This window comes from Colossoma macropomum, unplaced genomic scaffold (genome assembly GCF_904425465.1).
Source record: "Colossoma macropomum unplaced genomic scaffold, Colossoma_macropomum, whole genome shotgun sequence".
Taxonomy (NCBI): Eukaryota; Metazoa; Chordata; class Actinopteri; order Characiformes; family Serrasalmidae; genus Colossoma; species Colossoma macropomum.
The window spans coordinates 18,046,525-18,071,074 of NW_023494810.1; the positions used below are offsets into that span (position 1 = coordinate 18,046,525).

Consider the following 24,550-nt stretch of genomic DNA (forward strand, 5'->3'; position numbering starts at 1 on the left):
CTGAACACAAGAATTTAGAATATCTCGGAACGCTCGGAGGCTGAATTCCAGACAAGCTAGATGGTTTTTTGCGCTTTATGATTTTAGCATCACGTACAGGCCTGGTTCTCGTAACACTAAGGCAGATGCTCTTTCTCGAATCCACCAAGTAGACTGTGGCACACCAGATCTGGAGATCAATAAACAATACTCTTCACATATTACAAATAGATGGCACAATCCTACGTTTTCCTGAGATGTAAAACAATATATAGATACATAAACTAGTAAGCTTGAGCTATAGTGAGCTATTTTTAGTTGAAGCATTTCACTTAAGATGAGTCTCTGAAAGTAGATTATCATACACAAGCTACTCAAACACTCTACTATCTAGGGCTGTCAACTGAATTTACTCACCAGAAGGTAAATCTGAAGAATGATTATCAAATATTCAAACTGACTGACTACATCTGGGGACTGACAGAATACATTTAGGGTTGAAATGTGTAAATTTGATTTTGACTGAACTATTCTTTTAATGAGCAACAGAGCACAGAAAATCTTTGTGCAGAATGACTACATTTAAACATAGTTCATAAATGTACATTAAAGAAGCACTAAGCAAATCTGCAAATTTGCTTGGTAGTTTAAATACACTGTGTTAGAAGTGGCTGCAACACATGCAAACTACTTACACACACTGACATGGCACACAGCTCAGCTTCACACAGTAGATATTAGATCTGCCTGGAATATACAAGTAAGAGAGAAAAACAGAAGAAGGGGAAGAGAGGATGGACGATGAAAACCAGCCGCAGATGGAGAGAGAGAGGAGAAAGGGATGTAAAAGTGTGTGTGTGGGTATGAGCTATGGGAGGCAAATCCAGCCAAAAAAGAAATTAAAATTAAAACCATAAAATGAAAATGCAAACCTCTTTTTGCCGTTTCTTTTTACAAACATCTGTGCAAATATCCTGCCAAAATTGAAAATGAAATGAAATGCCTACATTTGCAATTTCATTTTTCACATGAGCACGAGCCATTTATGACAAAAATAAAAATAAATGTAAAACAGCTATTTGTCATTTCATTTTTGTCGTTATTCTGGGTTTTTCATGGCCAAATCTAAAATGAAAAAGCTAATAGAGAAAAGAAAATTGGCTTTTCTCCATGAAGTGCAGAATACGGGTCAAAACTAAAATCAAAATGCAATGTTTACATTTATTTCTTTTTCACAGCAATCGGCTGCAGATCTGACAAAATGAAAATGAAAAGGCAAAACTGATAAATCAACAGCAAAGTGACGGTTTGTGATTCAGTTTTCGGCGTCGACGCTCTTTAAGTGTCAGAATGAAAAGGCAAATGCAAACGAAAATCAGCGCCACCTGCTGGACTTTTACTTTTCATTTTCGACTTTTTTCGATTTCCTTTTTTAAATTGACCAACATGCAAATATATGTTAATTAGCACTGGGCGGGGCTACGGGGTACATTTTGGGACATCCTCAGACCTCCGAGTCAGAGCGGCATCATTCCTCAAGCTAAACGACTTTGAGTCTCGAGAAAATCCATCGTGATGACTCAGATCTGGTGAAACTGAACGTCAGCACAAACACCGTCAGACCAAACGGCCTCAGAGAAAAGGTGTCAGACCAAACGCAGGCCTGGTCGAGCATATAGTGGTTCATATAACTTAGAAAACTATTATGTATCTCGATATAAATGCAAGTATAACATTTCCAGTTTTTTCTGACGGTGTTTGTGCTGACATTCAGTTTCACCAGATCTGAGACATGACGATGGTTTTTCTCGAGACTCTAAGTCGTTTAGCTTGAGGAATGATGCCGCTCTGACTCGGAGGTCTAAGGATGTCCTAAAATGTACCCCGTAGCCCCGCCCAGTGCTACTTAACATATATTTGCATGTTGGTCAATTTGAAAACGAAATCGAAAAGTCGAAAATGAAAAGTAAAAGTCCAGCAGGTGGCGCTGATGTTCGTTTGCATTTGTCTTTTCATTCTGACACTTAAAGCGCGTCGACGCCGAAAACTGAATCACAAACCGTCACTTTGCTGTTGATTTATCAGTTTTGCCTTTTCATTTTCATTTTGTCAGATCTGCAGCCGATTGCTGTGAAAAAGAAATAACAATGTAAACACTGCATTTTGATTTTAGTTTTGACCCGTATTCTGCACTTCATGGAGAAAAGCCAAAGCCAAAGTGAAGCTTGGATTTTCTTTTCTCTATTAGCTTTTTCATTTTAGATTTGGCCATGAAAAACCCAGAATAACGACTAAAATGAAATGACAAATAGCTGTTTTACATTTATTTTTAGTTTTGTCACAAATGGCTCGTGCTCATGTGAAAAATGAAATTGCAAATGTAGGCATTTCATTTCATTTTCAATTTTGGCAGGATATTTGCACAGATGTTTGTAAAAAAAAAATGGCAAAAAGAGGTTTGCATTTTCATTTTATGGTTTTAATTTTAATTTCTTTTTTGGCTGGATTTGCCTCCCATAGTGAGCGCGTGTGTGCGAGAGAGGGGAAAATGAGAAGGAATGGCAACACAAGACAAACTCACTGATTAAAACATAAGTAGTGGGGTGAGACAGCCAGACCAAGCATAGAGATTAGTGCTGAATGATTTGGGCAAAATATTTTGCAAAAAAATAATTGCAAATTTCTGACCAATACTGTGACTGCAATTTAAATTGCAATCATTTTCTGTAAATTGAGGTCCAGGCCTGTGTTTGTAGCTAAGACTGGAATATTCCATTATTTGTGGCTTGCCTAAATGCTGAATGTAGTGTGCCAGACAGTTTTGATTATGTCATCATATACACAGCATATGTAAGCCTGACTGCTTCTGATTGGTCTAACTCGCCTACAGGTGGTTCACAAGCTCATTATTTAATTATTTATTATATTTATTAGGTTGAATTTCCCCACTTGAAACTTGATAATGTAGGCAAAATAAAAACTGCAGTGATTGCCATTTGAACATTTTTTAATTCATAATTTTGATGTAAAAATCATCTCCCAGACATCACATCACAAATCAGAAATCAGCTTCATAAACTCGTGCTTCAATATAGCAAGTTCTTAACATCTCCCCATGCATATTCAGTGCTCTGTTAACGAATAATAACAGCAGTGTTTTATATAACTTCATATAAGTTTTGTTTAATAAATAGATCATTAATTGATTACTTTATAAAGCGCCTTTCCAATAAACTAACTGTTTAGTACGGTTTCTGATTTGCATTGTGAATAATATTGAGCCTTTGCAATGAAAAACAGTACATGTGATATTTTTGGTAAAAATCTTATAAGCATCGGTACGGCTTTGTTTGATCCCCTGTATTTAAAATAAAAGAGTCACTAAAACAGAAAACAAAATAACCGATAATCCAAAGAGTGGAACAGTTAATATAGTTTTTATGTTGGAAGGGCTCAATTGTAGAGGGATATAAAATGGCTATATTTTTGTTGCCCTGCTTTCTATCATGAACACTTTAAAGAAATCAGTCAGTAAGTTTCTAAATAACTTTGATCTCAACAATCGAATTATGCAGAAATCTTAAAAATCTATGAAATCCTTCTTTTATTATTCAGATTTCTGTAATAAATTGTTTTAACTGCAAACACCCAGAAAACAACTCCAGTGGCACACCAAAAGCTGTTTATTCTCTTAACAAAGCTGCTTTAACTGTGATACTTTATTTGTTACTTTCCTATTACCTATCCTACTAAAAGTTCAGCAATGTAATAAAGCTGTTCAAAGATACTCACTATAAAGGCAATTTAAATTATACTTTAATGCAGCATTAAAATTGTACATAGTTTTTTACTTTCACACAGCTACGTCTTAGTGTTAAAGTCTTACCTGGACAAAATGTGTGCTATCTGAGGAGGGATATCATTGAAAAAGAAACACTCTCCCATTCACTGATTAATACTGACAGTCTGTTAGAGACACAGGCTCTTGTTACATTACTGCTGCAGGAGGCAACATGGACCAAACAGATGGCAGAGGGAGAGGGGCAAGTGTCAAATTCTTGATATTTTTCTGTGCCAAGGGGTAGAAATCACATTTAATAATACATAATTTTGCTTGTCACATTGATTATGTTCTGATGTTTTTAAGCCCACGTAGAAATGGATAAATTAACATGATGCAATCAGAACCCCCCAGAACATACTGGTTTGGACTGAATAAAAAGTGTAGCAGTCAGAAATCAATAGCTTTCACAATTAAAAAACACCAACAAGTTAACCTTGTCTCCATACTCCACCTCTAGCACGTTAGCCATGTGCTAGAAACAAAAAATAGCAGGCACAATTATGTGAAATTGCTATTTTATAGAGTTGAATATGCTACAATTTAATGTTGCTCTAACATGTTTAAATTGACCTGCACAGTAAGTAAAGCAAAGCATCTAGCTGCATCTTGTAAAAACATCATACAAGTGTTTTTGTACGTTTTTGGTGGCATTCCTCTTGCAGCAAGCAGCAAAAAAATGCACGGTAAGTATAATAGCCACATATTCACATTTCACATACCCTTTTTAATGTTCTACATTTACGTTTTGACAAAATGAACCTAGATTTCTCAGCTACTTTAGAAGAAGTTATTACATGAAATGTTCAGGCAATACACTGATGCCTGAGACGTTGTTTTACAATAGTTTTGTCATAAAGTTTTAGCCTAAAATTTATTTTTTAAAATCCAATCAGGGCTGTAAGGTAGATGCAGGGTGTTGTAAGGCAAAATAATCCACCCCCAAAAAAACTTAAGTTTTCAGATCTACCACTCTTACCATTGTCAACATTACATATAGTTTCACTGGTCATTTTGAATTATGAAAGAAAACTATATTTACATGGTAGACCTCTCAATCCCTGGTTCCCACCACTGCCATTGTAAAGAAGTCTGAGACAGTAAGTTTCTCTACAATACACCATTTCACATCAAACCACTCTAAATGGCTTTGTTTACATTTCAACCATTTAATGATGCAGAAATCTTTTTTAAAAATGGTGGTATTCCCCTTTAAACTGTGCATAATGTCTGTTTTTGGCACTTTTACTATAGTGCTTTAAATAGAGCACAGAAAAGAAACAATGGATCAGTGGCTCAAGCTTTATACCTGATCCATTAAAATAAATCATTGGATCAGTGCCAATTCCAATGGATTGGATTGGGACATCCCTATACTGTCTCATCTCTACTCTGAGCTTTAGCACTTTGTGGGGGAATGAAGTCTCTATAAGTCTCCTTAAGCAGATTTCAGGCCTACTCTGACCTACCTTTGAGAGATTCCTGCTTTAGTGGACCTGCTGTGTGTGTGTGTGTGTGTGTGTGTGTGTGTGCGTGTGTGTGTGGTAAAGAATAAGGGGATTTACTCATTCACAGATTATTACACACTCACACGCTCAGACACACTCACTCCTGATCTCCCAGTGTAAGTGGGTTGATACAACACAGTGGGAAGCCCAAGGACCTGCTGAGTGAATCATATGTACGTGCATGCATCATTTGATGGGTCCTGCTGTGTAGTAATTAGGCCTATATGCATATCGCTGGTCCATTTAAACACTTACCGCTGATGCTAATCCTTGAGGTAAGCTGGCATCACTAAAATAATGTGCATAAAGTAGGGCCTGATCCATATATCATAATTTGTTACATTGAAACCCCTGGCTAACCAGATCCCAGAGCTTGACCCACAAGCACCTATTATGCTTCTGCTGGGCAGAGATATCATTAGAGTCCACAAAGTCCGGAGACAAGTGAATGGGACACATGATGCACCTTATGTGCAGAAACTGGATCTGGGTTAGGTGATGGTGGGAGATGTGTGTCTTGGGGAGGTACACAAACCAGCTACAGTCAGCACTTTCTACACCAACACCCTAGAAAATGGCCGTCCATCTCTCTTTGAACCATGTCCTCACCACTATCTGGTAAAGGAGAGATATTGCAACAGCCAGTTCCAGGTACAAAAACATATCAAGATAGATCACCTTGCTGATGACTATGATGTGTTTAAGAGAACAAAGGATGATGACAAAATAGCTCCTTCAACTGAGGACATGCAGTTCCTAGATATTATGAACCAGGGAGTCTACAAGGACAGAGATAACAGCTGGGTGGCTCCTTTACCATTTAGAGTGCCTCAGCTATGTCTCCCCAACAACCATTCACAAGCAGTGGAACGCCGAAACTCACTTCAATGAACCTTCCAAAGAAGCCGGAAATGAAGCTCCAGTTCTTTGAATTCATGAAGAAAATCTTCCAGAGTGGCCACACAGAAGCAGCCCCTCCATTAAAACCTGGGGAGCAATGCTGATACCTACCTTGTTTTGGAGTGTACCATCCTAAGAAACCATCTCAGATCAGAGTTGCTTTGACTCAAGCGCTCAACACAAAGGCATGTCATTGAACCAAAACCTACTAACTGGACCAGATCTTAATAACAGCCTCACTGGGGTTCTCCTTCGGTTCCGAAGAGATGCCATTGCCTTCACTGTGGACATACAGCAAATGTTTCATGGTTCAGCCTGAAGATAGAAACTTTCTGAGATCCCTCTAGTTTCAAGACAACAACCCAAAGAAAGAAGTGGTGGAATATCACATGAAGGTACACATTTTTGGAAACAGTCCATCCCGAGTGGTAGCTATTTACTGCCTCAGAAAAGCAGCTCAGGAAGGGCAGAAGGAGTTCGGAGAGGATTTCAGACAGTTTGTTGAGCAAGACTTTAATGTGGATGATGGGTTAAAGTCTTTGCCTACAGCAGATGCAGTGCTTGACCTGCTTAGGAGGACACAGGAATCATTGGCTTGCTCTAACCTCAGACTACACAAACTAGCAAAGAGGTCATGGATGCATTCCCACTCGAAGATCGTGCCAGTGACCTGAAAGACCTTGATCTAGGTTCTGAAAATCTTCCAGTACAGTGCAGCCCTGGCCTTCTGTGGGACTTAAACTCAAACTGCTTCACGTTTCGTGTGCTGGATGAAGAAAGGCCATTCACTTGACGTGGAGTGCTGTCGACAGTGAACAATCTTTACGACACACTTGGATTCGTGGCCCCTGTGACAATCCAGGGAAAGGCTCTTCTCAGAGAAATCACCATAGACTCCTCGGACTGGGATGCTGCATTGCCCTCTGACAAGGAGCAGCTGTGGCGAACATGGAAACATTCTCTACAAGAATTACAATGCCTACAGATCCCAAGGTCATACTCTGCTGTGTCGCCAACAGAAGCCACAGAACAAGAACAGAAGTTCAGATAGTTCTGCGTTTTTTCGGGCGCTTCAGAGAAGGCAATAGCTGCTGTAGCATATCTTAAGGTTGTGGACAATGATGGAAATTGCCACACAGGATTTGGCTCAGGCAAAGCAAAAGCTTTGTGCAGCAGTAATGGCAGTAAACATGACTGAAACCATCACCTCTGAAACAGACATCATGATTGATGCAGTCACTTTCTACACTGATAGTAAGGTCATAGTCGGGTACATTTACAACGAGAAAAGGAGATTTTATGTCTATGTTAATAACAGAGCTCAGAGGATCAGAAGAAGCACACTCCCAGAGCAGTGGCATTGTGTGCACACCGAGCATAACCCTGCAGACATTGCAACACGGCCAATACCCACAGTCCATCTGAAGGATACCATCTGGTTCACTGGTCCCAAGTTTCTGTCTCAGGCTTTATTGGAGCCTGCAAAAGCTTGAGAATTCCTTCTAATGTTGATGGAGGAGCTGTGGACAGGTTCCTCATGGAACGTGGCTGTATATGGACATTCAACACTCCCCACTTCTCCCATATGGGAGGAGTCTGGGAAAGAATGATAGGCATCACACGAAGAATCCTGAATTCCATGTTCCAGCAAATGGGGTCTTCCAAGCTCACTCATGAGGTACTCACAACCTTCCTGGCAGAGGTTACCGCCACTGTCAACAACAGACCACTAGTTCCTGTGTCGAATGACCCTTTAGATCCTTTCATACTTACTCCAGCTACCCTACTCACCCAGAAAGTGGGCACTTATCCTCTTCCAGATGGCAACTTCCAGGACTCTGAACTGTACAGGCAACAATGGTGCAGAGTACAGAGTCTCACAAACACCTTTTGGGACAAGTGGTGCAAACAATACCTATCCACTCTGAGGTCTCGTAAAAAGTGGCAGTTCAACCAACCTGACCTTCTACCAGGAAGTGTGATTCTCTTGAAGGATTCGCAGTCTAAAAGAAATGACTGGCCCTTAGGGATCATCACGGATATGTATCCCAGCAAAGATGATAAAGTTCGCAAAGTTCAAGTGAAAATCAGTAAACAGAATGGACAAAAGCAACTCCTCAGACTTATCAATGAGGTGGTCCTACTCGTTCCTCCGAAATACTAGAACTGACCGGCGTAAAGCAGATTTCCAAATGTGGACAGTGGTATCCTCAGGATACCAGGCAGGGAATGTAATGTTCCATAGACTTTGTGTTTTGGTACTTTACGCTTGTAAATTGGCGCCACCTACTGGAAACGTTCTATATGTAACTTAAGTAATGTGACTTGTCCTTGGTTGATGATGTCATCAGTGTGAGTCTGGTTTGTGCAGTTATCAATGAAAGCATAGCTATCTTCCCTCTGTTTCATCTTTAAACATCTTCTGCATTTTGGCTTTAGATGGCATTGTCGGTATGTAAGAAGTTTCTTCCACTGCTTATTTCTCTCTGTTGACAAGCATTTGTGAAGTTTGTGTAGATTTAGTAGATTGATTTACTGTCAATTGCTCTTGTGCTTACCATGCATCCATTTTGCTGATACCATTAATATTTTTCTATTGATGTTAACATGTACAATGCCTGTATTTGATATCTACTCAACTGAGTCATTAGTCATTTCAATTCTGTTGTACTCAGCTATGTTTCCAGACTTAAAATGTGATAAAGAATTATGTTGATTTTTTCTCGGTTTTACCCTACTCAAAGTGCCTTCAGTAAATGGAGATATACTGGAACCTCTTGTCGGTGTGGTAATTGGAGAGGAGTTTAGCTGCCTGTCAAGCTAAGCAAGGAGCTTCAGTTGAGGACAGGACACTGTGGTTATTTTCCACTCAAATACGTGGACTCTGTTACTGGCAAAGACATAAATAGCAGTAATGACAATGCTAAATACAACAATAATGCTTGCATGTATAAGCACTTTTTTGTAATCCAGTTTTTGTATTGTCGTTTTTGTAAACAAAAATGTAAACTACTATCATTGTAATATTTATTTGACGGGTTATCATCAACATTAACACACAAAGGTAATAACTGGGGATGGTGGAGATCATTTCTGCATTGTCTGGCATTGTTAAAACACAGAGTTAGAAAAAAAATCTCACAAGTGAAAGCAGCATTTTGTAGCATAGAAATGTAATGTCATTATGCCAGTTGTGGTAAACCTTTGCTGCCAGTTACTGCTTAAAATAACAGAAACAGAAAGTTAAAACAGAATTTAGGGTTTTTAAGGTTAGGACAGTATTCAGGAAATTCTGTCTAGTTACAATGCTTCTGTAATACTGTTTTCTTATCTGGAGATAGGATAAGATTATAAACTTGTGAACTTTTATTCTGTAATAGCTTCCACCTTGTTTGACTGAAATGAACAATGAAATGAAGTGTCTGTGATAACAATATTATAAGTGTTGAACACTGTGGTATACTTTTATTAAATAATCACACATCTAGTTTAAAAACATACCATTGACTCCCCAGTTCATGCATTGAAACCATGTATGAAACTATTCAGATTAAAGTGGTGTGGAGTGATGAGGGAAAATGGTTAAATGTCGTGCTGTTCCTGGCTGTTGGGAAGCATGGGTTATTGCAGCCTTTCACAGAATCCACACATCCAAGAGGAGTGGCTGAAGTATATTTTTCCTCCCTGAGGAATTCAGTTCACATTTCAGCCCAGACTGCTTTTTGAATAATGCACAATGCAGAATAGGCAATCAGAACAAAGATCATTTACATAAATCGGTCTTAGGAGCACAGTGCCAAAAATATTCTACTTAATTCAAAGGATTAAAGAGAGGTCATGTAAAAATTATTTATAACTGTGCACAATCCCACATTTTAACTGGGCTAAATGTATGATACAGTCCTCTTGAAGGGTATACTTAGAATGTGGGACCTGTGATACAGATTTTTCAATGGTGGACACTTGTTTCTGTAACTGGACCTTTACTGACATATGACAACTATAAATCTCCTTACAATGCTACAACAGATGTTAACGTCCCACTGCATCAAATAAACAAAACCTAAAAGCCACCAATAATCTCAGGACTGCAAAGCTTGTTACCAATTGCTGCCTGTGAAAAATGTCTTTTGAAGAAGTTCATCAGAAAAAAAAAAACTCCAGCCCAGTGTTTTAATGAGCCAGTCGGTCACAGGAAAACAGATCGCCGGTCGCTCCGCTCAAACAGGGAATGTATAACTCCGCGTTTCAGCCGTTGCTAAAGACTCATCTTACACGTGGCCCCGTCCCTCTCTAATCATGTAGAAAAACTCGGAAGTGCGCCCTCTCCTGGCGACAGCACAGTAGTGTCGCTTTCCTTGCAGTAGAAAACGCCACCAAGGCTTTCACTGAACGTGGAAGTGTGAGAATGGTGTCTTATATCGAACATTTATCGAACATGTCATATCGCTCTATCCAGGAAAAGTTATATCGCGATAATTATCGTTATCGTTTTATCGCCCAGCCCTATTTTGGGGCCTCATTCTGTCACTTGTTTTTGTTTTGTCTAGTTCAGCTTTTAAATGCACACAAAAGACAAAACAGCTTCTGAGCTCTGCTGAGAGGCTGCGGAATCAACAAGTGTGATCTCTCTCTGTGATAAAGCACGACAGGTACTCCTACCTCACACTCACTCATTTTATTAGAAACATCTACCTTCTAGATGCATTTTGTAGGTTTACAGTGACTGTCTCTAACTTATTTGTTGTGGCACAATTTTTCAGCCCCATCTGCCCTGCCCATTAATGGAAAGGGCCCACCATAGGAACAACAGATATATAACCTGATATAATTTGAGTGGTGGATAGAACTGCGGTCAGTGGTGACAGTATGGTGGTCCCTTTCCATTGATGGATAGAGTAAATGAAGCATCTGATAAATTGTGCATCAACAGATGGGCTACAGTCTGTGATTGTTAACCTATGTGGTAGATGTGTCTGGTAAAATGGCCAATGAGTGGGTAAAGGGTAGAATTTTTTAATGAACTGGACACTCAGTGTAATTCTGCAGCAGAAATCTTGCTTTCCTGTTCTCAGAAGCCCCTGCATTTCTCCCTCTTTTCGTTCTGTACTGCCACGCGCACAGCAGACAAGCCGAAACAAAGCTGACCCCTATGCTTGGCAATACTGCGCTAAACCCCTCTGTGAAAACACACACATTTTACAGCATTTCTGCCTCAGGCACTGAGTTATGGTCTCACTTACAGAACGCCATTTTGGACAAATTCACACCTAGTGCTCAGAACAGCAGGCAAGTTTGGAGACCTTTCACATTTTACTCTGCAATCCTAAATTATTTGAAGGCTAGCTCTTAAATAAGCTGCTTTTATATAACCTGTCAAAACAAAGATCCTAAAGGACTTTGTGAAGATTTCCTTACCAGAGCAAGACTGTTGCAAAGAACAAAAACTTTTATTAGGAGTAATATCAGAGCATATTAAAACACCAAACATTTCTCACTAACACCATCCTGTACTACTCCTGTTTAAACAGAAGCATTTCAAATTAGTTCATATATATTTATATATATATATATAATGACCCAGTTTCTCCACTTTCTCAAAATAAAGTCTGCCACAGCATGTTTGGTGACCAAAGTTTGCATCTTTAGTTTTGCACTGGGGCCACATAGTTAATGCAGCTAACAAGTAATGGAAGCTTATACCTCACCAATTAGCATTGTGCAAACCTCATAAGCCTTGTAAATCATGCCTGAAACTGTGCTGAGTTCAATTAATTAATCTCAAATAGTCTTGTTTAGGTGGCTCCTAACACTGTAACACTGAGTAACCACTCAACCTCAACTATAGAGTTTTCCATGGTAAATGCAGATGATTTAGTCTGTGAAATTATTTTAGACAGAAGTACAAGTAAAAGTCTCCAGTATGCATTTGAAGACTACATACATATCACTGAGTCATCTCAGCACTCTAATAGATAACCGTTATCAAATAGTGATTCATGTGGATGACATGGAAATAAAAAGCATGACTGTTCCTGAAAGTGTATCACATTCTGTATCGCAGGTAAGGTAAATGTATGATAACAGCCTCACTCGTAACACAGCCATATCACCAGTTTATCTGAGGTGGAAATAATGCAGGAGCAAACTCTGTATTCTTTTAAACTTTGTTGTGAAATACTGGACTTGACCAATGAGTTGGTTGCCATCAATGGCTCCCAAACAAATGACCATCCAGTTCTACAGCTGACGGTAAAACTGCAGTATGTGATAATGTTAAATTCCAAATGAGTTTGGTGTGGAGAAACTCCAGTGGCCTGCACAGAGTCCCGACCTCAACCTCACTGAACACCTTTGGGATGAACTAGAATGCTGATTGTGAGCCTTCTCATCCAAGATCAGTGCCTTACAAATGCTCTTTAACAGTGGGGGCTATTATTGCCTAAAAAGAAGGGCCAACTTCATTTTATTGCCCATGGTTTGGAATGGGATGTCCAACAAGCTCATGTAAGTGCGATGGTCAGGGGTCAACATATTTTTGGCCATATGGTGTATATTCCTCAAAGCAGAGCTTGGAAGGCATTCTGGTAAAATATAATTTACTTCGCATGTTGCAGTTACAGTGAATCCTGAATATTTCTGCCTAAATATTTCTGCCTAAAGGCCACCACACACTCGATGCCCCACATGCATAGTGCAGCATAACGTCACGCAGCAGAGTGCTCCTACAGAATGCAAGCAGGGAGAGGTGATAAACACCAGGTTCAAGGTTTTTTTTTCCATTTTTACACTCTATGCATACAAATTGAATGAAATAAGCTTTCAGGTTCACTCATCATGCTTGGCATCAGTTTACCGCCTCTTCACTACCTCTTCAAGACTAACTCAAATTAGTATTGGTCTAAAATATAGGACAAGGATGTCTGAAAGATTATGACGGCCAATTAAGTCCAATTAAGGCAAATCAATTACAGTTAGTGGAGCACATTCATTAAAAACACATCAACACAAACAATTTTATCCAACCTTATGCCACATCACTATATTTCAATTTATAGCATAATCTCATTTCTTTTTGTTATACTGTAAGAACTAAAAGTCTATCAAAGATAAGACACAAAGCATGTCTTAGCTGATCGACTACATTTGGGGTAAGGGGGGAAACTGCTGATTTTCTGGCAAATTTATTCTTTAATGATCCAAACAGAAAAAGAAGCAACAGGCCGTGAGACCCCACTGCTGTGTGATGCAGTTGGCCAACAGAGGCGCACCGCAGATGGGGCTAGTCGACACATTAGCCCAGTGAGATTAAGGCTAAATCAAGACTAAAGGGTATCATTACCCCAAGAGAACCAGTGGTTCCTTATGTATGTCTCTCTAACATTTGCTCCCTCAATAACAACCTGGACATAACATTAACTCACTAACTCTAACTGACTACAGAGTGGGAGATGAGTGACTACTACAAGAAGCCTGACTAAGCCATTCAGGTAAAGGGCTCCTCTTAGTGTGTTTTACACTGTGTGTACGTTGTTAACTGGCTTATTTGTGGGGTACTGGTGAAACTAATAGTTTTGGAAGAACGATGCTGCATTTTGTGCCAGTATTGATAGATACTGATACGGTGTCATTTTTGTGCAACACTAGCTACCACTCATTCTCACAGTCAGTGACCTTCGAGACAGCCAACAGTGACATTTTTTCTCACGTAATTGACTGTGATTGTTTTTTCCACCATCACTTCCTAATTATATTCCTGAACATAATGTCCCTAAAATCCTAACCAATGTAAGAGGCAGCTTGGTGGTATCTATACATTATACTTATAACAATATCATTTCCACACACAAACACAGCAACACACACATTCTGTACTATACTTTTAAATACAAATAATGAAACAAAGTTTGTTCTAAAATCACATTGACAGAGCCACATTCAAATGCATTTAATTTAAATCTTTACCCACATACATACACACACACTAGTGAACACACACACTAGGGGCAGTGAGCACACTTGCCCAGGGTGGTGGGCAGCCCTATCCACAGCACCCAGGGAGCAGTTGGGGGTTAGGTGCCTTGCACAAGGGCACTTCAGTCACATGCTGTCAGCTGAGGGGATTGAACTGGTGACCTTCTGGTCACAAGGCTGGCTCCCTAACCTCCAGCCCACGACTACCCCCACAAGAAGGGCCCACTGAGAAGCCCCACAGTCTTTGTTCTTACTCTTGCCAATGTCTGAGCACACCACTAGCTCTGTGTGTTTTTATTTTATTTAGTTACATGTACATTATTTATGTTTCTCAAAATTTCTGCTGTCTGGTATGTCCCAATTTTGGCTTTAATGACAGCATGCAAGATTAACAACTGCTGCAAAATAAGCCTTTGATGAGTAGATCAAACATTTCAACACATGCTGAAGACTTAAGGACATCTGACCTTTTTTGTACAAAGTCATTAACATGGCCAATGTCACAAATTTACTTAAACTTGAATAGTGATCTAGAAATAGTGCAGAATCTTTTCATTTTATTTGTCATTTTGCAAAAATGAAAATTTTCAGAAATTCAAAACTCTGTTTGTTTCCAAGATGGAATGAAAAAAATCTGGTCTCAAACTTTTGGACCTCACTATGTATAGATATAAAAATGTATTTTCAATAAAACCAAGACCAGTTGTATTATTTTGTAATGTAATTGACTTTTAATACAAACCATATTTAACAACTGAAGTAAAACACTACTTAAAATATACACAGACATAAGAACACAGCAGCCTCTCTGGGCCCAGTAAAAATTGTGCTAAATTCACCTGTGCTTAGGCTGAGCCCAACAGACACTGCTGGAATGTGGTAAATATTACAAGTCATTCAGGATATAGGTAGAAGTTGGGAGCTGTTCCCAAGACTGCTGTGTTGTCTCATGCAGCTGATCAACGAAGGCATTGCCACAAGCAGTGCAAGAGGAAACAAAACCACTGCACGTGGGCTGATGTCCATGCAAGACCAGCCCCAAGAGACCGGCCCTAAGCTGAACTAACTTTAATACAGATGCAACTGACTACACAGCGGAAGATGAAGGATTGCTGAAACATCCCTAACTTAGCCATTCTGCTAAATAGGAAAACCTTAGTAGTTTTGTATTGTGTACTTTTTGTGGCATACCAGTATAAAGGTCACAACAAAAACTCATATCTTAAGTAGAATTTCAACCAATATATCGCCCTTTACTAGATATGAGCCTACATAAACTCATCCATTTAAGCATATTTAATACTGCATTTAATTCAAACTTCCCTGAAACCAACATCAGCAGCAAACATCATGATGGAAGGCATATGGGCTTAACTACAGAATAGTAAAAAAATCTGAGCTGAAGATGTTCTCTAGTTACAATCTTATAGGCCTATTTCATGAAAAAAACTAATTTTCCTAATTTTTTAAAAAAGAAACTTTTCTGTTGTATGTAAACACTGTTCAAGTTTAAAATGTACCATTCACTACTAAGTTTAATGTAGATTAAAACTCAACTACCAAAGAAATTACATTTTATTCACTGGTTCACCATTCATTCTCATGGGCTGACTACTTTCTAATCAGTAATTCAGTCATACTAATTATCACATGCACACAGATTCACCCCATCACAATGAGCAACCCTGCCCCATCTCAATCATCTTAAAAGGAAATCACCTACATAACATGTCCTTGCTCAGTGATCCTGAATATAACACATGTATCAAAAAAGAGTGGGCATGCTTCCTAGAAATAAATGATTGTCCAAAAACACCACCAACAATACTATGGGAGACTGGGCAAGCTGTAATAATAGGGAAAATAATATAATTTTCTAACTATAAGAAAAAGAAAGACACAGGAAATTAATGTAAATTAGAACAAAAAATCAAAAGAAAACATAATGGTAAACAATTCTGCAAAAGAAGCACAAAATTTTCTTTGTTTAGTGCAAACAATTAAGATTTATGGGGACAATTCGCACTAATAAACATTTTTGTAAATAGTGGCAGTTTATCCAATTTGACAAATTTTCAAATTTAAGAATAAGGAAAAAACAACAATTGCAGTAATTTAAAGATTCAGAGGGAAAGTCCATGCAGATACCAGAGGCAAAAAATAACAACCTTTGGCTACTTTTTTAAAAAGCTATATTCATCAGACTGTGATCTAAAATACAAAAGACATTAACATCTTTCTTAATAACAGTAACCTACAAAAACATTCTCTCTTCAGTACATATATGGCAATAAAGCTGCAAAAATGGCCTGCTTTGAACTCAGTACTTTTGTAACGTGATGAAAAAAAACACATTTACATTTAGCCAGCAATTCAACCTAGAGCAGTTTAGCCCCACCCATTCACACTGAAGTTATAAGGAGTGTTTCAGCCAGAACTGCTTTTTGAATGAGGCACAACACAGCACAGCCAACCAGAACAAATGTAATTTACATACATCAGCTTTAAAGACACAGTAACAAAATAGCCTGTTTAATTCTGAAGAATAAAGCGAGAGAAGAATAAAGTACCACATAAAATGAACTACAACCCATACAAATGTCATAAGTGGACCTCAGAGTATGAAATAAAATTCTAGAAAAATGTACAATGTGGGCCTTTTAAACCTCAGTAAAACCATGTCTTGAGCAACATCAGTTACAGTCACATCAGTTACATACACGTCTAGCAATAGATGTGTTTTGAACAACAGATTACAAATACCAATATTCTGGTATAGACTACATATCGCCCAGCATAAACATTTGGCTAATTAAAATAATAAACATTTGGCTAATTAAACCACAAAGCAGATTAGTTTTCTCTTAATGTGCATTTGTGACTTCGATCCACAGCTCAGATTGTCTTAATCAATCTCAAAGCCAAACAAACAACAGAACAACATCCTGCACACATAAAACCACTGCATACTACTCAACATTAACTCTAGCGTTAGTGACTAATCTGATTCTTTCATTTTAAAGCAGCTAAGGCCTTCAGTGCTTCTTCAAACCAACAAATATCTGCACCCCAAAAGCTGGTTTAGAGCCATTCTGCATTTGGCATGTAAATAAACAGCATATTTGAATTCTCTGCAGTGTGTACTGAAATGCACTGCAAAAACCTGACACAGCACAAGACCATTCAAAGGAATACTCCAGCATTTTTCAACCTAATCTTTGTCTGCTGCATATGTAGCATATGGCTGATTACCATAAACAATAATTTCAACACCTTTTTACATACTTAGAAAGGAACAGAAAACCCCTTGTTTACCCCTTACAATAGAAGCCAATGTGCAGTTGCTGAATTCCATCAGTAAACATTTATGGGTGTTCCAACAACTACGGACAGTTTTGGCTGCCCACAATCTCTTTTCCATGGCATGTTCTTACCACAACAGAGTGCTGTGGCCATAAAGACTTTTCCACTGTTCTTTTAGTAGCAAAGATGGCCTGTAAAATCTGCTTTCACAGACATATTTTAACATGTGAGTTTAACATAAATAAGATTTGTTTATGATTTTGTTTATTAAAAATAAACTAGTTAAAATGTGTAAGGACATGCAGGAAATACTGAACATACAAATGTTATATTTACATTGCTTTGCTGTAAATCCAGACACAACTAGATGAGGTTATCCACACCTTTGTCCATGTGCTTTTTGTCTCGTTGACATGTTTCAATCAAAAGTAAATTGCTTGGCTGTGAAAAAAAACATTATTTTAGGTAAGGACACAAACAACAATGACTGATATACAGCTTTTCAATATGTCTTAAAATTTATGGAATGCAGTATCAATTGAAGATGTAATTTTTTTAATTTAGTAACTTCTTTTTATGTCTTTAAAAAAATTAAAATCACAGCTGTGGGATATGAAAAAAACTGCTATTTGGACCCAAATATGCTTCATAAACTACATTAACTCATAACATATAGCAATAATTTGTGGGTGAATATGTGCTATGACACTAATAAACTGTTTTTTCTACTTTTTAGCATTACGCTAAAAATGTGAACATATATCCAAAGGATGTAAAACATGTTAAACATGCATTTGAACATATTAATGAATTCTTCATGCAAAGATATTTATAAATGAAGCTGTAAATCTGTGTTTTTTTTGTTTTTTTTTTGTTATTTCAGACACGGTACTCGAGGGAAGAATATATGACGATGTTTTCTGACAGAATTGAGCATTTACCCTTTGACTTCTATTATAAGTGAGCTTTGAGTTAATGGGTTTTAGGCTTACAGAGAAATCACTGTCTGTTATGATTGATGCTGTGCTACAGATGAAGCAGATTACTTTCACTCCAACATGCACAGGCTGTATAAGGATGTACTCGAACCAAATGCCAAGTGCACAAACCAGTACCGAATAAGAAAGCGGTAAGATTAGCACAGACTGTGCTGTATACAATACAGAACGCATTGAGTATGAAGCCATGTGAGAATGGCTTTAGCCATTAGCAAAGTGCTGCTGCACATATTAGCACCGTTTTAATGGCACGGGAGTGTAAATTCCCGTGCCGTTAACATGCTGGATAATGTGAAAATGTCTTCAAGAATGAAAGAGCAGCCTGACAGGAGAAGAGGCGCTGCTAGCAGGAGCCTCAGTGGAATACTAAGTGCGGCCACACACACACACACACACACACACACACACACACACACACATATTCAAACACACACAATGACGTGCAATCCCCAAGAGCAGTATATAATCGTCCACGCACACACACGACTGAATAAATAAATTAGATTTAGCATCAGTGCAGACGTGCAGAACGAATGCAGCATTAAGCACGGGCGTCTTCATCTTACAGCAGCAGAATGGACAGTGCATGCACAAGCCGTGGTGATGAAGATGAGGATGAGAATGATGATGATGATGAGAGGTTTACCTGGAAGACATGAAGACGCCCAGCAAAATTTAAATTAGCATCAGTTGACAAACGGAGCAGCTCCTTCCCCTATTACTGCAGCACACACGCCCGGCTATAATAACACTCAGCAGGTTGGTGCAGCAATGGATGGAAGGTCGAAGCACGAGCAGACAAGCTTCACACTGAAGCTCCTCCTGCTCTAACACACACTTTAACCCTTTGGCTTCTAGACATGTTGCCTCATACACACACCAATAACAGCAAAGAGGCTGCCGTGAGCTTGGCCTTTGCAATTCTGATATCGCAGAAGGCTGCAATATTTTAATGAGCTTCTAACCAATCAGGGGTGTTTTTCTCTGTATCCTGTCCAATCACCGTTTCTGATGAGTGCTTCTGTGGGTGTTTCGATGAATCACGTTACTATTGATGCATCAGTGTTTATGATATATTGCCTGCAGTATTGGGGTAGCTAATCATAAAAAGTAATCAAATTACAAATTAATAATTTCTTTCACACTGTAATGGGGTTAATTATTGTTTCCTGTGAAAGTAATGTCACTGCTGATTACTTCTCTAAAACCTATATCTGTAACAATTACTACAATGAATGATATTCCTTTTAGAATTTTATTTAGGACAAAATAGTTACAGTAAACACCATTTTAAAGTCTTGACACTATTCCTGCTTTTGATCTGAATAAGATAGGACCATGCTTATTTAAAACTATGAAATAACCTAGTGCTATATAATGAAGTTAATATAACATTAAAAAAAATTAAGGCCTTCACAAATAAAATTATATTAAGCTTACATTTTCACATTTGAGTCATACAACAAGTAACAACATATTGCCTACATTATGCCTGTGGCACTTTTCATTCAAATTTGAATGAAAATCTCACTGGAGTCATCTTTAGCTTAAGGGATAGCTTGCATTTCACAGTGTTTATATCTTTACGTTCAATAGCCTAATTGAAAAAATAATGAGTTCGAAAACTTTCACTCGCCTCCTCCTCTGTTGTGTCCATAGTCCAAAGTTTTGCAGTCAGCTGGCACAGCCACATATAACATATAGTCAGAAATTTTTAAGAAAGTTTTAAGTATGTTTTTTTGTAATTTATATTATTTGCTTGTGTAATGCAAGTAAGTAAATTTTAGTGAAGCATTTAAACTTAAGTCTTTTGTTCAAATTAGGCAAGAGTTTGACTTCCCTGAAACAGACTTTTTCAGATATCCACAAATTAGGCATTTTCTAAATAAGAATGAAGATATTGACAAAAAAAAATATTGTCTCCAATAGAGCAATACTTAAAGAAAATACAACTAGGTGACACACCCTGTAAGGTAATAACAAATTTGTATCAAACTCTTAAATCAATGGAGTCACATAACTCCCTATACATTAAGCATAAGTGGGAAACCGAACTGCATAAGGAGATTTCAGCAGAATTTGGAAAGATATATGTTCAGAATGTCATTTAATTACCTGCTCTAGTAGCTGGAGGAAATTCAAATGGAAGCTTATTGCTAGATAATTCAGAACACCATATATAACCAAGAGGACTGGCTCATCTTCATTGAGTAGTTGCTGGAGGAATTGTGGGGAAACTGAAACAAACTTTGTCCACATTTTTTTGGTCATGTGAAAAACTGAGGAAGTATTGGGAGGATATCTACAGTGCTCTAAACTCTGGCTTTGATATACCAATCCCTAAAGAACCTTTAGTATCATTGTTGTGTCACTCAGGGATTTGATAATAGGTGCAAAATCTACCTTCTCCAAATTTTATTTGCAGCAGCCGTTAAAGGTATAACTGTTAACTGGCTGAAATCTACTGTCCCAACATATGAGTCCTGGATTCAGCGTTTACGGGAACTACATAATATGTAAGAAATAGCACATAATTTGAGACTACAGAAGCAGAAATTTGTTAAAAGATGGAGTCCAGCAATGTCAATAATGGTTTGAAAACATGGTATAATTAAATTTAAATAGGTAGTAGGCATCAATCCCAATTCCACTACATCTCCTCCCTTCCATCCAGGTTATTGTTTTTCAAGTCTATTGTTAGTCTTTGACAAGTATATGTGAACACTAGTGTGAATGAATGTATGTCTGTATGTATACACCTGACTTACTGTGGCCTGACTGCGAAGTTGTGAATCCTTTTGTGATCCTTTAATAAATAATAAATTCCCAAAAAAAATATGATGTTGCCCCAAGCACTGGTGCATGGTGACGTAATCAAAATTTAGAAGACATTTTAGAGGCAAGGAAAAGTCACTATATTCAAAAACAAGAAAACACAAACATGAATTTTATCATTTAAATGATATGGTGAATCACACTTAATATAGACAGGGACAGGAATTAACAAGGTAAAAAGGTTCATTTTGATTTCAGGTTGACACAGCCATAATTGTTCTATCCATTTCAGATGCATCTGATTCGCAGTCAGCTCCATAAGAGATGATTCAGTCACGGATGCTTGCTGTAGCTGTAAGTCAGAGTAAAAAAAGAACAAACACAAAATAAATATAATTCAAATGAATTCACTGAAAACATTGTCAGTGTTTTGCTTGTCCAACTGCACTGCAGTAGCTATGAAAGAATGAAATAATGGGTGGAGCATATTGCTGCTGTTAGAAAAAAAAACTTGTATCTCCATTTTTGTTGTTTTTCAGGTTTTGACATAATTTGAAAATGCATGTTGTCCTTTATATTGTGTATAAATTTCATGATGAATAGACCAAAAGAAACAACCCAAAATGACTTGGCAAAAAGTCTGGTTCCATTGACATTAAAAGTAACTTCTTGTTGGCATCAAATTCAAAATGGGCATATATTTTTCCAAAAACAATATAATTTCTCAGTTTCAACATTTGATTTGTTGTCTTTGTACTATTTTGAATGAAATATAGGGTTTAAATGATTTGCACATCATTGCATTTTGTTTTTATTTACGTTTTGCACAGCGTCCCAACCTTTTTCGGAAACGGGGTTGTAGGTTTTTTCTTTTCCTGTTAAGTAATCATTTTGGAGATGTTTTTTTTCTGACAACAGCAACATGTAGGTTAATCGCTTTTGGAAATTGTCCCTTTAATGCAATGACTTATATGGGTTCAGTGCACTCAAAATTCAGTATATTTAGACCATAAACAATACGCTTTTATTCTCAAATTTCCTACTGTGAAAATAGTAATAAAGTTAGAGACGGGTAATATGATGATAAATTATTGTTGATGTGATAAATTACCTTTGTGAATATATCATGGGTATCGTCAGTATTTCTTGAACAGTAAACAACTGCATGTATCCCAAAAATCAGCTTTGCAAATTCTGCTAATTGAACAAAATTCTTTTAGCGGCATCAGTATTGGTCATATGTGGTCTCTAAAGCCCTTAGCGTAGTTCACTCATTTTTAAACTTTGTGGATTTAAATAAAAAAAATTATAATTAAAAAAAATTTTAGCTTGATACCATAAACAAATGTGAAGTTAACTCCATATGTAATATTCCAGTCAAAAATGTTGTCACTTACCTTAGTATTAAAAATACTAAAGATGTTAAACATATGAATGATTTAAATTATATTCCCATAATTACATTAACAACATACAAAAGAGATTTATTATTTGGTCAGAGATTTATCCATCTAAGGTTGTGTCCTATTGAGCAATGCAGAGGGGCTCTCAAGAGCTGCTTATGCATTTTCTTCTTTAGAAGAAATCAGCTAAATCAGCTGTTGCGCAATTAGACAAAATGATGTTCAATTTCATTTGGACAAACAAATATTATGAATATTGTATAACGCTTTACAGCACCACATCACACACCAACAGCTACAGTTCTTCAGACAGCTATAAGAAGAAGCTAACTTAATATTCCCAATATGGACATCACAGAGGCTGTGAAGACACAGAGGAAGACATTGTCAGAGGATGTGAGGAAGAGAAAAAGAGAGAGACTGAGCAAGAGACTGGACAAGAGAACTAAGAAATAAAGAGGATGCAAGACAGTCTCACAGCTACCAGAAAATAACAAAAATCCAACAGCAGTGTACATCCCTGGCAGTGTTTTTTATGAAAGATTGCAATGTAGGTTGCAACCTTATCTGTGTCTTCCATGTATCAAGAAGTTGTATAGTGTTTCTAGATGCTGAAAGTCATCTAACCATAAGTTCCATTTCCAGCTAGCATGCAAAGAAATAAATTAATCTCATGCCAAAAAGAAATCTTTGTCAACCTCACATCAAATAAGCCTTGAAAGTTTCCAACGTCTTGTAATCAAGTCCTGTAACATTACTGTACCTTGTTAGTCAGCTTGGTTCTTTCTATTCTGATGTTGTGTTTGCTGGTGTTGTGCTGAATGCTTTCTCAGAGGTAGAATCCCACTCTCCTTCTCATGCACGTGCATCGCACTGGCATTTGGATGCTACAGATTACACTCTGAATTTCTATTATTTATACATAGAAACAACCGAAATCATGAGTGTAATCTATAGCGTCCATGTGCTTGCTTGACTTGTGTGCAGGCAAAGGGAAATAGGATCCTGCATCCTTCAGCTCATCAACAAATGCAATTGTACAGCCTGCCCAAGGGGGATTTTTAAAGCATGATCTGTATTCATGATGGTGCAAAAAGTGAAAGGCACTGTGCAAGTGTAGGGGTAGCCCAAGAGCAAAAAATACTAAGCTGCAAATCCAAACAGTGCCATGCATCACAGTACAGGCTTGAAGCACCTATGAGCAACAAGAGCTTAGCCATGATTCGATAAGCCACGCAAACTCACAGAGAAGTGCCACTGAATGCAGAAGTGCACAGTGCCTATCCTCTGTTGAATCACTCACTAAAGAGTTCCAAAATGCCTCTGGAAGCAATATCAGCAAAAGAACTGTGCAAAAAAAAGACATCGTCTGGATGGTGCCTTCATAGATGTGCACATCACCCATGCCATGTGCACTAATGCACCCCTAAACCGTCATGAATACTGGCTTTTGAACTGTGCACTGATAACAAGCTGAGCTGTCTTTAGCCCGGAGGACACAGTGTCCTTGATTTCCAAAAACAATTTAAAATTTTGAATTTTGTCGGAACACAGGACACTTTTGCACTTTGCCATTTTAAATGAGCTCTGGCCCAGAGAAGGTGGTGGGGTTTTAACTTGTATTTGTGGACGCAGTGACGAATTGTTTTCACAGACAGTGGTTTTCAGAAGTATTCCTGAGCCCATGCAGTGATTTCCACTACCGAATCATGTCTTTTTTTAATGCAGTGCCGCCTGAGGCCCCAAAAATCTTTGCCAGCAAATACTGTTTTTTGGCCTTGTCCTTTGCATACAGAGATTTCTCCAGATTCTCTGAATCTTTTAATGACATTATGTACCGTGGATGATGAAATCTTCGCTATTTCTTGT

General features: G+C 37.9%; 1 protein-coding gene and 1 long non-coding RNA gene across 4 annotated transcripts in view; one reads left to right on the forward strand and one right to left on the reverse strand.

The window, feature by feature from the left end:
• ccdc120 (coiled-coil domain containing 120) overlaps nucleotides 1-19,346 on the reverse strand; it is a 42,533-nt gene extending 23,187 nt beyond the window's left edge. For 2 of the 3 annotated variants that reach the window (XM_036560135.1, XM_036560138.1), the window contains exon 1: nucleotides 19,150-19,346. The gene's annotated coding sequence lies outside the window, so the exon portion shown is untranslated. Of the gene's footprint in view, nucleotides 1-17,841; nucleotides 17,947-19,149 lie in introns of all 3 variants that reach the window. The other variant, XM_036560137.1, reaches the window with a different exon arrangement.
• Nucleotides 8,579-9,664, forward strand: LOC118799989. Its single transcript, XR_005006148.1, has 2 exons — nucleotides 8,579-8,679; nucleotides 8,973-9,664. It is a non-coding gene; the product is annotated as an uncharacterized LOC118799989 (long non-coding RNA).
• Nucleotides 19,347-24,550: the final 5,204 nt, after the last annotated feature.